Source organism: Lutra lutra, chromosome 5 (genome assembly GCF_902655055.1).
Source record: "Lutra lutra chromosome 5, mLutLut1.2, whole genome shotgun sequence".
NCBI lineage: Eukaryota > Metazoa > Chordata > Mammalia > Carnivora > Mustelidae > Lutra > Lutra lutra.
In genome coordinates this window covers 21,758,225-21,767,281 of record NC_062282.1, presented here as the reverse complement: position 1 = coordinate 21,767,281, position 9,057 = coordinate 21,758,225, and the positions used below count along the sequence as shown (strand labels likewise).

Sequence of the window (9,057 nt, the reverse complement as noted above, 5' to 3'; positions counted from 1 at the left end):
AATTTTGCCCCATTCTTGATAATAGTTTAATCTTCAGATTGTAGTAGCAAATTCTTGACTTCAAGGTCTGGTGGTGGTTATTCACAACAGTTGCAAGCAAAAGTCATTATACAAAGATGTGAGCTGAGAAGGCACGAGCAGCTCTTATCAGGAGTTGGTTTTTATCAGTTGGTTTTATATTCCACGATGGTCCTATGAGTGGTGTCATGGCACAGGGAACGTCTCACAGTAGTCTCAGGGCAAAACCATGTCTTTATGAACCTCTCTGAACACTGCAGGACTAATTGTATGCCTAACAACTCACTTGAGTATAACGTTTATTTTATTAATTAATTCATCCTTTTTATTTTCCATTTCAGTGCAAGATAAACTAGCATTGTGACTGCTTTTTGTAAAGTTCTCAACAAGCTGTCAAGTTATTATAACCAAAATGAAAACATTTGGAGTTGTCTCTATAGCAGAGTAAATAGGTCTGGTACCAATTCTAATGTGGAACCAGGGAGGTTCACCACATTAACATGTAATTCTTGGGACACCAGTTGGTTGTCCTATAATTTAACTTAATTCTGACATTATCTATCTGAAGTTTGCATCATATCCCATAGGTTAAGGGTTCAGTTCCAAGAAACCGCCTCCCTCCTGCCCTACTCCTTTCAGATACCAGTTACAAGTTCGGTTGTTACTTTTACCTCTGACCAAGTGGCTATAAATCAGAGGTTCCCACAAGCCCTGCCTTAGGTTCAATTAATTTGCTAGAGGGGCTCACAGAACTTAGATAAACATTTTACTTACTAGATCCCCAGTCTATTATAAAAGGATATAACTCAGAAAGACCCAGATGGATGAGATGCATAAGCTACAAAACCCATGATCTGTCCCAAGGTGCTACTCTTCCAAATCTCCAAGTGTTCACTATAGTACCCAGCAGCTCTCTGAATCCTGTCTTTTTGGGAGGCCTCTTTACATAGGCATGATTGACTCAACCATTTTGCTTACCGGCAACTGATTCAACCTCCACCCCTTCTCCTCTCCCCAGAAATCAGAAGTGCAGAACTAAAAGTTCTAACCTTCTAATCACATGGTTGGTTCTCTTGGCAACCAGCCCCCATCCTTGGTGGTGTTCAGAAAGTCACTTCATTAACATAACAAAAGACAACCTAATGCTCTCACCACTTAGAAAATTTCAAGGTTGTAGGAGTTCAGTGCCAGAAATCTGGATGAAGATTATATGTTTATTTTTTACCATGACTCACAAGGATGAGCAGTTATTTTGATAGATGGAGTCCTCAAGTATGGAGATGCATTATATTCAAAGAAAAAGAAAAGAGAAAAATTCAAAGACCATGTGTTTTGTTTTGTTTTGTTTTGCTATGGTACTACATTTCTTGCTGTGACTGGGGAGACCCAACCTCAAGTCCTCAACCCTGCCCATCCCCAGGATGTCACCAGAGGACCTCGCTCTCATCATGAGAAAGAATTCAAGGATAGACACAACACAGTGGATGAGCAACACAGGCAAGGAAGTTTATTAAAGCAAAAGCACATCCTATAGATGTCAGAGCATGTGAGCTTGAGAGACAGAGAGAGACAAAGCCAGAAAGAGCTGCACACCGGGTGTTCAGGTTTTCAGATTTCTTTTATCCACAGTTATTAACAAGGGGTTGGAATATTCATTACTTGAGGCTGGGATTCCTTGGAAGCAGGGTTTTGTATTTTTTTCTTCCCTATTTGGTCAAGGGTTTCCAGACTTGGTATCTTGGGCCTATCTGGTTTGATCCCACATCTTGTGGCCTTGTTTTAGAGGGCTGCCAGGACAGGCCTCTGACTCTCCCCATTGCTGCCATGACTTGCTCTTTGCTGGCTGTTTTAACTGCCCACCCTAACACATGTACAGCAACAAATGATTAAGAGAAGTTAATTCGTGCTAAAATAATCTTGGGAAGAATAGTTCAAATAATATTTTACATTTACTGTTAATGATTTTGATGTCTGAATGCATCAGAAAATATACATGTATTATAAATAATAAGGATGATTAATATTTTTGTGTAAGCTGTTGGCTAAAATCCGTAAACATTATTCTAAGACTTGAAACCTGTTTTATATAATAGAGAATTCCACTTACATATGAAAACCTACAAGTAGGGATATGTAAGATATAAAATAATTTTTAAAAATTCCAAGGTTTAGGCCCTCTGTTTTCAAATGCTCCATAATCGGTATGAAAGAGAAGGGAAGGAGAGAAGATTCCTGACAGAATAACCATCTTTTACATGGTAACATTTCCCCTACTCCTTTTCTAGGAGTAGCAAAAGTAACTTCAAATCAGGTAATAAAATGCTCTGTTGGACTATAGATTTCACACAAAACAGTCTTTTCTTACATTTGGGTTTCGGTGGGAAATGAAATGTATTCAACTTTAGGGATTTAAAGCTTTTATTTGTGAATATTTACCTTAAACTATGATAAAATATTTTGTTTGGTTTCTTTTCCCATTTTACATATAGTACTTTATCTCGGCATTAACAAAGAGACTTCAACAATATACATTTTTATTTTAAGGATCAAGTACACCTGGAAGAAATGAGTATATAAGAGTGTGTGAATTTTATATTAAATATATTTGCCTCAAGAAAACACTCTTAGCCTCCATGAAGAATTCACTAAGCTGTTCTTAACCACGTGGATCCATCTAGCCCTGGACAATATGCATAAAGCTTTTTTCCTTCTTTCTGTTCCTTCGTTTGTAGATGGGCAAAACAAGTCCCTTTTTTTGGGTCCATTTCCTACATTTCAAATTCACAATTATTTAAAAATCATGTACTCCAAGTTCAATTACCATACATTCGTAGTGCCATGTTGTATTTGGGGATTTGTAAAACGGTATTTTCTAAGTATTTGTTTTCCCTTTTAAGAAACGAATTTCCATACTGCTCATGCTACAAATAGGCATCTCTATTATCTATACTTCATGGATAAATGTCGCCATTGGGGGGGCAGGTGGCAATTTTATTTTTATTTTCTATTGTCAGTTTTCCTTTGAAGCATCAAATAGGATATTGATATTTTTTGGCACTTAAGCTATTTACTTACTGTGACTTAACGAGCCGTTATAAAGTGAGCCATAGTCCCACCGTGCATTTCATACAACTATTACGAGAACTTCTTTCCAGAAGGATTTATCTACAATCAATAGCCTCCTTATTGTGCCATTTCCAGAAGTCCTAAAGAGACTTCTCTTCTGAAACGGGGTTTGACTCTCTCATGTTTTACTCCCTCTCTAACAGTTGTACAGTGTGCGGCAGCAGATCTAACAGGTGGACTGTGTAGTTCTTACGATGTGGCTATGGTCACAGTTATTTTTGGACATCTCTGGGGAGGGTGAAAATCCCTCAATTGCATTATCAAATAAAAAACAGGGTTGCAGATACTTGAAATTATACTTGAAATCATTCATCTTTCTTAAAAAGTACATGGTAGGACATCAGTTATTAGATATTTTTAAATTACTGTTTTTGAAAGATTCGTTTACAAACTCAGAGACACAGATAAAAATTCATCATTATCAATGATATATATGATCTGGATTCCCTCTCTTCATTTTCTTAAACTCGGAATTTTGGTATTGAATTGAAAGAGGTAGTCGTGCATTCTGCAGGGGCTATGCCCCAAATCTCTTTTGAGCAACAGCATTCTCCATGTGATACATATTTTCTATAGATGATTTACAGGTTACGGACCTGCTGTGACCTCTCTCCCCAGTCGAAAACAGATTAAGCAGAGCTGATTAACCGAGCCTAAAACACTGGGTTATTTTCCCCTGGGGGGGTCTTTGACAAAGCCCTCCTTTCTGAACCCTCCCACTTCATTCGCTTGCAAATCACTGCCTGAAGAGGTCTTCCTCCCCCAGCCCCAACCCTCGAGCCCTGCAGCGCCATCAGCGGCAATATCTTCCTACGTGAGGGACGTCTCTTATTAATCAGAAACGCTGAATGGAAACCAATCAGACAGAGAGTTTCTTTGGCTTCAGCTTCCTGCCTGTCTGAGTTAAAAGTGATGCTCGAAGAGGGAGGCACGCTGAGATGCATGAAGCTTCAGCTGTGAAGATACTATAAAAAGAGAAGAGTAGGAATGAGACAGAAGCAACACCGCAATTGTCAGCGCTGAGCAGGGCTAAACTCAGTTCCGCTACTAAACAAGGTAAATGCTGTTTACTTTACCTGACAATATAAGCTATTCAGTTTTTGCTTTCTTAAAATGAAGTAGTACAAATACTGCTTTTCTCCTGGTTGCTTTATTTTGTACTCTCTCTCTCTCTTTTCCTACCCTCAACATTTTTTTGGAAGCAGGTAAGAATACATTTTGTAGTATTTGAATAAGATATTAAGATGCTCACTGAGAAAACTTGCAATGCTTGCTTCATATTTTACTTTTACAAAACTGATACGTATCAAAGCTCTTTTCATAGTGCTCAAATTTGCATATGGAGGATTATTATAAAAATAAAACTAAACTTCGCATTGTGTTAGTTGATTTTGGGGGGTCTTGAATTACTCACAGATTAATGTATACATGTATGCTATTAGTATATTAATTCAAATGGACTCCTGGTTTTTCATAACTTTTGTTTATAAAATTTGAGTCAGAACTGTCAAAAATAAAGGCATCTTTATTCATAATTTAATACGAAATGATTTCCTTATTTTTCATATTAAAATAAGACAATATAGAAATAGTACAAAGAGCACATGTACAGATGGACATAGGCTGTCCGGATTAAGGTGATCACTATACCTAGCAAAGATTTCTTCAAATATTTGTGGTTCTTATTCAAGTCAACATTATGAATGTGTACCTCTGTTGGCTATAATTGCTCTCCATTATCACAGGCAAATGTATCTTAATGTAGTAAAGACGGGATGAAAACCACAGGAGGGAGAACTTCAAAGGCAAAATTGTCATGTTTTTCTGAAATGATATGGAAAATGCAATGATTTGATGAAGCAGTGTTTTATTTTTCTTTGCATAGTCAACATAACCATTCACATCAATTAAATTTTTAAGCACACCAATCTCTAAAAAGGCAAGATTAATTTTAACTATAAGATTGTCAGTATTTTATAGTTTTTACTTTTAGATACTGTTAACAGTGTGTGTTCTCAGAATCTACTTTGAATACCAATGGTGCACTAAAAGAAAAGTGATCACCTGTAGTAGATAAGTTCACATTTATTTGATGATCAACTTTTGATAAGAATGTAGTGGATTATAGATTTGAGGAGAAGCTGGAGATCTTTTCTGAAGATTTGTTGTCATATATTATTTTATGTTATAGATCTATGAGATTACTAATACAGATTTTTTTCACAAGGGTTTTATAATCTATGTAGCATGAAAATAACAAATGATTTTGTGACAGCAAAAAGTGGCAACTTTATATGACAGGAGGAAATCTTCATTTGCCTCTTGATCTATGGAATAAGAAGAGTTACCCATCTTCAGCCATAGCTGACTATGAATGAATTTGATCATTTGATGCCCTTAAGTTAAAAAGAAATGTGTAGGGCGCCTGGGTGGCTCAGTGGGTTAAAGCCTCTGCCTTCGGCTCAGGTCATGATCCCAGAGTCCTGGGATCGAGGCCCGCATCGGGCTCTCTGCTCAGCGGAGAGCCTGCTTCCTCCTCTCTCTCTGACTGCCTTTCTGCCTATTTGTGATCTATCTCTCTGTCAAATAAATAAATAAAATCTTTAAAAAAAAAAAAAGAAATGTGTATAAAATCTACTGCATTGAATGGTGGCTAAATCCTATTTTCAGATTCAGACACTGTCTCATTGCCTAGGCAATGCTATGTCTCATGTAGAATACATTTGTGTAACTATGAATCTGCTTAATTCAGGTTTGAATGGTGGGTCTTTTAAAAGATCAGGAAAATGAAATAACATGCAATTTCAGCATGTAACAGCAAAGAACTTAGGCATAACATGAACAGCATATGTTTGTGGTCTTGTCCTCAAACATATTATGAATTCAACTGAAGTTTTCCCAAAGAGAGAGTACAAACTAATTACATCCCCTTAATTGATGTCTACTAAGATGCTAAAATACTGTTATCTCTGTATTTGTTTGTTTTGAAACATGAGAAAATGCAAGGTAAAGTACATGGTATGAGCAAATCTAATTCTGGAAATAATGAAGAGAAAAATGCCTTACAGGAAGCAGATAGTAGTCTCAATTTAAAAGTAATTCACTAACTTTACGTCAGATAGATTGGGTAAGACTAATAAAGCAAGTCATACCAGATAATATTTTCTGGGATGAAAAAAAATGATTTTTCCCTTTATTATACTAGGTGATAGCTTTTTAAAACAATTTTGAAATGATCTGCATAATCATTTACCATTATTGTATTCATTGCATATTTGAAGTAAGGACGTCTTATACCATTGCCTGTGTGCAGCAAGATCACAGTATTAAAGTTGGCTTTGAAATGATGTCTTTAAATGTTGTGCTGCTTGACTTGACAAATTGTATGCTGGATCAGAAGCCCTTCTGAATGTCACCTTCCATGAAAAGATTTCATTTGGTATTTTCCTGCGACCCCTGTATATACAAAGTTTAGCCAGTAGAGTGTCCCTTCTATGGTGCATTCGCCAAATGGGATTCAAAAAAACAGTAACTGGAGACTTTTTTTTCCCACTGGCTTACTTCTCTTTAGACAGTAGTAGTGATTTGAAGCAGATACGCATTTTCTACAATATTTGCACAATGCATAGGTATAGTTAATCAGAATGCTTTGGACAATGCTTGAAATTATATAATATAAAATACATGAGTAATATGGCAATATATTGTAGCAAGAGAGTATAAATTTAGGTGAAAGTTAATTTAAAGAATGCATGTGAATGTGTCATGAATAAACATTGATTGTAATTTGTTCTCTATGAAAGTGAACAGCCTACATGGATAATTACTTACCATTAATACAGATGTTTCAATGTAATGGACCATTAGTTTGCTATATTCTTTAAGACTAATTTTGTTCTGCAAATTGGAAATTTAAATCTAAAGTATAAATAAATCTAACATTTGAAAAAACAGAATGTGGTACTTTACAAAATGTCCAAATGATGTTTTAAGTATTTATACTTACGATTTCAAGGATATATGTGTATATATATATATATATATAGATAGATATAGATATCTATCTATATATATATTCAAAATATCTATATATGTATATATAGATATATATTCTATATCTATGTATATATCTATATATATTCAAAATATTTATACATATCCCATTATATTTATATTACCATATTATATATAACAAATCAATAGTAATATTAACTGTAGAGTAAGTTTGGTTTATTGTATTTATTGTGAGGTATTTTATTATAAAAGTCTAGTTAAGATCTTGGGTATTTACTTCTTAAATTATCTACTTAATTAAAATTAAGCTTTCTTTTTTTAAAAATTTTTATTTAAGCTTTCTTAAGAAAGAAGACAGGATGTGAAGTAGGATCAAAAAGACATTGGTTTTAATTGGCTTTGTCTTTACCTGATGCTAATTAATAGTCATTTTTCATTGTAGAACATAAGATATGTTTCCTAAGATAAAGCAATTTTGTTCATTGTATCTTTCATATTTGTTTTCAGATATGAGTTGTGACTTAAAATATGTACCCAAAAAGTCTCTTAATACCCATGACATTTTATTTAGGTTTTTAAATAAAATTCTAGAACTTTAGAAAAGGGATTTTAACCACCTTCAACTCTTACACAAGAAAATGGAGGTTTAGAAAGGTAAGGTTATATATCCAGAGTTGTCAAATCGTATATGAAAAATTGGCAATATTGTGTGAAAATATATAATGTTAAATCATGAAAATCATATTAGGTGTACGCACAAGCACACACACATACACACAGTGTTTAGCTGGAAACAATCTCCTGGATTGTTTTAAACATTCTGAAAAAGTTTTTCTCTTATGACTCACTTTGAATTCCTCAGCCTGGAACCACTAATATCCTTATCATTAAAACATAGTAGGAAATGCAGAGTGAAGAGAGTGTCTTTACGCACTTACACATTTCCATAGCAGTCCTAATATGTTAATGCACTTATCCCTACATTTAGCACTAGTAAGAGATGGTCTTACAGCCACATTAAGAATGCAAAGTGCCTGAATAAAAGCACGCTGATCTCTGGAGCCTCACCAAGAAACACCTCCCAAAACATAAAAGTCATGATAATGGATCTTACTGCTTATGAAGGGAAAATGGAAACCTCATAAAGTGTTGTTTTTGTTGCTGTGAGGTATATATGTGCGTATGTGGAGGAGAGAAAAGAGAAAGAGACAGAGAGAGAGAGACAGAGAGGGAGACACACACCCATACGGAGGGAAAGAAAGGGAGATTTGTTTTTAAGAGGAAAGGTAGGGAAAAGGAGAAGACCTGAATATTTCCTTAAGTAACATGCAGGGGTTTTCCTTTTGTTCCTTTTCTGTGCTTTTGGATTACTTTGCCAAATTATAAATCAGTTGCAGGAGAAATGAGTGCTCTTGTATTCTCTATTTCTCTTCAAGACTAAGATAAGTCTTGGTCTTTTGAATTGATCAAAGAAACACCAGAGTGCATGATTGTTTCATAAGTATGAATTAAAAAGCTTGTCTTTCCTATCATTTCTTGAGATTAGCCTTGTAGTTGTGAAGAGCATGGATGATTTCATAATTTTTTTCCTCTAAACACTAGTTCAACTTATAATGGGAATGGCAATGACTAATAGTTATTATTTGATTTTTGAGTTTAAGGATGAATGTGTTCCTAAATGTATTTAAGAAATAGATATACCTGACAATTTATATTAGAATATACTAAGCTTACTATACTCTATTACTAATTAAGTATCCTATGCATAATGAACTTTTCCCTTAGTTACTGAAACCCAATCTTAAGAAAGTCCTAACAAGAAATATTCACAAGAAGCCAGTATAACAAGGGAGATGACAACACATATAACAATGTGTAGTCTAAGCAAATAAACACCAA

At 34.8% G+C, this 9,057-nt stretch overlaps 1 protein-coding gene across 1 annotated transcript in view; it reads left to right on the top strand.

Moving 5' to 3' along the window:
- Window positions 1-4,048: 4,048 nt before the first annotated feature.
- Window positions 4,049-9,057, top strand: part of CDH9 (cadherin 9) — a 140,516-nt gene continuing 135,507 nt past the window's right edge. Inside the window, exon 1 of the mRNA XM_047730051.1 lies at window positions 4,049-4,200. The gene's annotated coding sequence lies outside the window, so the exon portion shown is untranslated. The remainder of the gene's footprint in view (window positions 4,201-9,057) is intronic.